This window comes from Cynoglossus semilaevis, chromosome 9, assembly GCF_000523025.1.
Source record: "Cynoglossus semilaevis isolate Cse_v1.0 chromosome 9, Cse_v1.0, whole genome shotgun sequence".
NCBI classification, from domain to species: domain Eukaryota; kingdom Metazoa; phylum Chordata; class Actinopteri; order Pleuronectiformes; family Cynoglossidae; genus Cynoglossus; species Cynoglossus semilaevis.
The window spans coordinates 10,952,295-10,959,302 of NC_024315.1; the positions used below are offsets into that span (position 1 = coordinate 10,952,295).

A 7,008-nucleotide genomic window follows, 5' to 3' on the forward strand; every position below is an offset into this window, starting at 1 on the left:
TCCATCACAACAGTTACTATTATATTGTATTTAAAAACAGAAAGGTCGACCTTTTGATTTCTTTAGTTCATAGTAACATTTTCTCTTTATTTTGGAGAGATGTGTGCATGGATGGAAAGATTCGACAATGAACTGAAATCTGAAATAAGCAGAACATGCAACTACATTTTTATCAACATGACGACAGGCTTGACAGCTGAGGAACATCACAGCAGAAGTTCTACATTGTTTCTAAATTTATTGGCCTTAGATCTGAGAACAGTTTGTCAAAAGAACCTGATTCACAGTCCCCTCCCCCCAAACTCTTTTTGTTTCAACTGACAAAATAACAGTTTTCACTTTCGAGGCAGTGTCCATCCTACCTGGTCAAGTCACTTATTGACGTCCAGTGGAGATGTGAAAACTGGAGAGGAATTAGACACTGAATTACACTGGAGGACTTTTGCTCTCCTCTGTTTTGGTAACTCTGACAAACAGTGATGAGGGAGTCACCTGCTGAGAGTTTTTGAAAGCACCTCCTGCTGTGACTTTTCTTCTGTGCTGTATAAAAACCCTGCTGCACCGTAAGTTGAACCAAAAACCAAACTTTTGTTCCTCCTTTATTTCTAATGAATGTTTCCTTCTCCCTCGTGGAGACACCTCTCTCCCTTTGACTTTTTAACAGTAATTTGTCAGCAGTATTTTCCTTTTCACTGGGACCATTAGAAACCCCAGCGTTCTGTGCAGGGAGTAAAGGGAGGATCGGAGGAGGCGGTGTGTTGGCGGGTTTAGAGGTTAAGGGGCTATAACGCAGGCGGGCCCCAGCTGCGGACTCTTTGATTCGGCCGAGGAGAGAAAGCGGTGATTGAGACGCGAGGCTGTGCCAGTTATCTTAACCTCCCACACTTCAAAGCTGGGTGAGAGCTCGCCTGACTCCTTCCTCTTTTTCCTCCCATCCTCCCTCCCTCCCTTCGTCCTGTAAAGGGAAAGGAATTGGGGGAGACTAAACCTTTGCAAGCTGTCTGAACAGAGAAGCGTTTCATTTCCTGCAAAAAAAAAAATAGTCCAGTCAACATTCCTGAACACTAATGTAGAGAGAGGAGGAGGCAGAGAAAGGAGGTGAGAGGAGGGGTCAAGTTGCTCCTCAATCCCTGTGTTTGTGTCGAATGGGTCTTATGAAGCTCTGGCCTGCTGCCCCCTACAACCACTACACATCCCTGCTGTTACCACCAACCCCTTTTTTAAAAAGTTGAACACACACACACACACACATACACACACACTCACACTCACACTCACACTCACACTCACACTCACTCACTCCTCACCCGCAGCCCTCAGGGCCTCTTCCCCGGCAGGAAGGCCGGTGCTTTTCATGTCTGTGGTAGGGGAGGAAAAATGCTCCCCAGGAAACAGGGTGCAGTCGCGGGCGTGCAGGCCGGCTTTGAGATCCGTAGATGAAAAGAGGAAGGCGGTGGAGGTAAATGAAAGCGACAGGGGCTCCCTCTTTCTGAGCTCTGTTTCTTTCAGTTTCTGCCCTGCGCGTCTCGGGTTCAGCTCTCCCAGGGAAAGGTGGCCTCTGTCCTCTTCCCTTTTATCCACATGTGGTGAAGTAGTGTGCAGGAGAGTGTGTGTAACCATGTAGGATTTGGAGGTTTTGTTTTAATGTAAAGATGCATCAAGCTGCCGGACTCAACTGACTTCGCTCCTACAATAAAATCAAAAGAAAGACAGACAAAACTAATTTTGTCTTTCTTTTTTCACTTTCACCAAACGTCCATCTTTTTAGTCACACGAGACAGCTGTCCACCTCTGTTTCTGCCTCTGCACTTTGATCACCGATTCCATTTGATGATGCTCTGATCTAAAATAACTCATCTGTCGGCTCGTGCTCCATCAAGAAATGGGAAAGAACACATTTGCAGCAGGACAAACTGTTTCTCTGTCGGGGAAAAGGCCAGTTTTAGTGAGGTGGACTGATCAGTCTGGTAACATTAGAACAGCCCGGTATCAAAGCCTACACCTAAACCAGATTGGTTCAAGTAATGACTAAAGCAAGGCTATGAAATTTTAACCAGCTGGGTCACTGGAATGGTTCTCCTGCGTGGAGCTTTTCTCCATCTTGCTTTCACTGTGCCCACCTGCAGCGCAGCCTAAATGTCAACCAGAAGCCAGACAACTGGGGGCTTCCAGAGAGTGAGAGGAGGAATGAGTCAGGAGGAGGGAGGAGAGTAAAGAGCCGAGCCGAGCAGTGCCAGCTGGGTCCCGGCAACCCCCATGTTAGACCAGATGAAAGGCAGACCAGCCCACATCCTGTCGCTGACCTTTAACCCCTGTGTAGTTCCGCCTGGGCCCAGCACTGTGGCTCTCTTTCAATCAGCTGTAGCACTGAGAACAGAAACATGTAGTGATTGATTATGTTGACGATAATGGTTGCAATTTGTCCCACACTGAAACTGGGAGGAATGCATGCATGGTGAGACGCTTTGAGTCATTGTGAGTCATCTTGATACAGTTTGTCTGCCTTCGTGAATGTGATCTGTGTTGTTCTCTGGGCTTTTGATGCCCCCCCCGCCCCCCCCCCCCATATCTGATGAATAAAACCAGCACATTCCCCTTGTTTATACATGTGAGGACAAAATAATTGACTATAAATATAAAGATTAGTTCATTTTTTTGAAAGTGATTTTAACATTGTCTTTGCTCTGGACTCATGAGTACACTGTCATTATTTAGGAAAAATGAATTTACGTTGAAATATGAACTTTTTCTAACATTGCCTCAATATAATTTATTGGTCTTAGCAGAAACTAGGCTTTAAAAATAATAACTTTGAAATGCTCTAACAATTCATTAAAAAAAAAGGAGGTCCATTTTTTCAGACCATCTACTATATATGTCAGTTATTGCTTTAAACTACAAAAAACAGCCAGTACAGACCCCTTCATGAGAGTCGTAGTATTAAGTATTGGAGTGATTGTAATTGTTGAAAAGCTAAAAACAGCAGACTAGGATATTGTAAATGAAAACCGTCTGACAGCTGAACCAGAAATCAGATTTTCTCACTCTGAAGTCAACACAGGGTCAGCTGGACTGAGCTGAGATACTTCTCCAAAACTACATAAGAAATGCTGACGTTTCACAACTGAATGGTACACATTACTACGTGACCAATGGGTTATGAATATTTTTTGTGAAATACTAATAATTATTGTGTTCAATTCCTGTCTCTGTATAAAAACACTGGAAAATACTTCATATAAATGCACTTTCTTTGAGGGGAGGTTTGTGTCGATGCAGTGAAGTTTTTTCCAGTGTCTCAAACCTGCTGCTTCTCACTTCCTTCTGCAGGAGGAAAACGGAACAACTTCTCCACATGCAAAACAAAGGCAGCAGCAACGGGCCCTCTTCTAGAGATGGAGGCCTGTTAGATTCCATGAAGACCCTTAAATCTCCAACCTGAAGCCTCCACCTCTCAGAGAACCTACCGTGTCCACATCCTCTCCCCCATTATTACCCTCCTATGCCAGCAACCCGTTCTCCCCCTTTCCTTCCACCACCACCACCTCCTCACCCCTCACTCCTCACACTCCCGTCTTAGAGGCGCCTGCTGTAAAGACTCTTTAAACGAGACAATCATGATGACTATGGAGCATCGTCACAAAACACACCCCCTCCAGTGGACACTTTTGTCAGTTTCATTCTAAAAATCAGCTTTACTGCAAATAACCAAGGCACTGCACTGAAAAACGGCAACACATTGTGATGTTCACACAGACGTCTCCCCGGCAACACATTGTGATGTTCACACAGAACATGTGTGAACATCACACTGCACACTGCACTGCCCACTGCACTGCCCAAACGTCCCAAACACCTGTTTCTAAGTTATTGTAACTTATTTGTCACGTCTGTTTCTTTTGTGTAGTTTGAGGCCCACCTCACACCTCCCCCACCCCCTCCCCCCCAGCCCTCACTCTCACTGGACTGGGGTTTTTAACTGACTGACCAAACACCTCTTTTAAGACTGCACTAATAAAGATGGAGGGATCTCATCTCGTCTGTCACACGCCCTCAAGGCCCTATTTTAGTCTGTTCGCTGACCAGTTGGTGCAAAAAAGGATCAACCATTTAATTTGCTCTTTATTTTGACTGAATTTTTGTCCTGAATGCTTTTTGTATCTTGTTTCAGTTTCTCGGTGTATATTTTAGTGACATTGATTTTTGTTTTTTTAATATTGTTTTTTTTATATAGTGGTATATATGAAAATAAGCTTTGGACACAGGAAAGCCATTTTTTCTTGTTAAAGCGTCTTGCAGAAAATTGAAACTTAAGGCTTTTTTGATAACTATTTGTAACAAATAGTGACCTCGGGTCTTGCTCAGATGTAAAATATTGCTCAGTATGTGTACTTTTTAAAAACTGTCAGGATATGTCCATTTCCCTGGTATTTTTGCAAACAACATTAGGACAGAGGCATGAGTGGATACTCAGAGGCCAATATTTTATTGTTTGAAACATGACAAATGAAGCAGATATATATATTTACCCCAGCACTTGGCAGTCTCTCATTTATTGCAATGGACCTTTGTCTTTTCTGTCTGGTAGCTAATAGTGTTTCTTTAGTCGTGTTGTTTATTCCATGCAAGCATCTCTAACATTTTGATTTAATGCTCTCTTTTAGTATTACTTGATCAATTCCTTTTTTATTCTCATATTCTGGGTCACTGTGATCTTGGTGTAGCATTTTGCTTCCCAAGTGTTCATATTTGAACTGTTTTGTTTTTTGTTTTGTTTTTTTAAGAAAAATAAAAAGGCACCATTGGCACATGTGATCACTTTGGTGTTTGGAAGAGCTGAACATAAAGGGTACAACCAATGCTGAAACTGTTGCCAAAGGTGAGGCAATTCAACACTTTGGTTCTAAATAACAATGTGATTGATAGAGAAATAAATATAAGCAATATTATATCAATTATAACATATACATAACACACACACACATATATATATATAAATTGTTTATTAAGGTATGAGGGAAATTACTAAGCCATAGTTTTTAGGAAGCCTATGAATTACAGGAGGCGCAAGTTTAAATTCATCAATTCTTAATCTCAAACATGACGAGGACTACGTCACGAACGGTATTAAACATTAAAATGTGCCAAAGCTCAGAGCTCAACTCCAAACGGACCTGTCAGTGACCACATTGCACGTTCAACAGCACCACCCTGTGTTCACCCTTGAACACGAGGAGATTAATTTACAAGTTCCTGTTTACTGTTCCTTTTAGAAACTCTGTCCCACATAGAGTGACCACCTGTCCCCCTTACATTACAAAGACAAAGGCTAAAATTGCTGTGCAGTTCTGAACCAGGAACCTGAACTGGTGTAAAAACGGCGTTTCGGTCGGTCATGGCAGTGAATCTGATGGGAAACGACACGGTGCACGTGAGTCTCACACACAAAGTACACAACAGAAAACATCTAAAAGGGTGCAGTATTTATTCTGCAAACTAAATAACACTAAGTTAGGTAAAATTACTGCAGTTACCAGTGTTTACCATGCTGTGCAAGATGCACATTCATATTCAACCGACTACAGAAAATCTCAAATCGCAGAGATTCAGGTCAAAGTTCACTCTGCACACAGCTGTATAGAGTTCTACAACGATGCAGAATATATGCTGTATCCATGGCCATTTAAACTCGTATAGGTTTTAACATTTGATTGCTTTTCTGCTACAAATATGTTTCAGAAACGTGCTATCCATAATGCTGAGAAGGGTTGTTGGCTTGCCACCTGCTGGATTGTGCTGCAAAATCTGTTTGGTGGCGGTGAGGTATTTCTATTTTCTATTTCCATGTTTTCGTCACAGGTGGCCATATAATCCAGGAGCTGTTGGTTTTACACAGATTGTAAAAAAAAAATTCAAAATATGCAGAAATCTTGGAAAAATTAATAATAAATAATTATTCTCCATTTGACCAGGATAAAAGGGTAAATTAGGATTCTGCCAAAAACATTTGAAAACCTCAAAATTCTGTAGTTTCATACAGAACATGTAGAAAAGATAAAATTTTGAATAGAAATCCAGATTATTCATGATACTTTTTCAACATCTGACCAAAAATGACAAGCTAAATCTGGATTATGACAACAAAAGGAAATTTTATAAAAATACATTTCAAAAAAATATTATCTAAATGCCCTGATTTGATGAGATATATGCAAAAAAGATAACATTTTGAAAAATATTTTTAAAAACATTTTTCTAAATTATTTAGTTTTTGATCAAAAATGATACAAAGTTTACAATTTGACAGTACATTTTATAAAAATGAATTTCTAAAAAAAGTTTTCTGAATACACTAACTTGAGGAACAAGCAGGAAAAGATAACATTTTGAAAAATATTTTTATAAAAATATTTGTCAAACTATTAGTTTTGACCAGAAATGACACGAAGTTCCGATTTTGACAATAACTTTAATATAATTTTTCTCTAAATACCGTGTATTCATGAGAAACATGCAAAAAAGATAACATTTTGAAAAATAATTTTACAAAAATCTTCTTCAAAATGTATGTTTTGGACTGAAAATGACATAAAAAGTTCAGATATTGACAAAAACGTTAATAAAAATAAATTTCAAAAACTTTTCTCTGAATGCCCAAATTTGATGAGAAACATGCAAGAAAAAATAACATTTTGAAAAATATTTTTACAAACATTTTTGTCAGAATTTATTAGTTTTTGACCAAAAATAACACATTTTGACAGAGAATTTTATAAAAATAAATTTCAAAAAATGTTCTCGGACTGCCCTATTTTGATGAGAAAAATGAAGGAAAAGATACAATATTGAAAAATATTTTTACAAACATTTTTGTCAACTTTTATTAGTTTTTGACCACAAATGACATGAAATGTTGACATTTTGACTGAAACTTTTATACATAGAAAATTCTAAAACTCTTCTGTAAAAATCAAGATGATGACCATAAAAATAAAAAGTCCCTGAAAT

General features: G+C 39.5%; 1 protein-coding gene across 4 annotated transcripts in view; it reads left to right on the forward strand.

Moving 5' to 3' along the window:
• The window catches only part of lef1 (lymphoid enhancer-binding factor 1), a 38,337-nt gene extending 34,573 nt beyond the window's left edge, over nucleotides 1–3,764 (forward strand). For all 4 annotated transcript variants that reach the window (XM_017035495.2, XM_017035496.2, XM_008317163.3 and 1 more), the window contains one exon: nucleotides 3,331–3,764. The gene's annotated coding sequence lies outside the window, so the exon portion shown is untranslated. The remainder of the gene's footprint in view (nucleotides 1–3,330) is intronic.
• The last annotated feature ends 3,244 nt before the right edge of the window (nucleotides 3,765–7,008 follow it).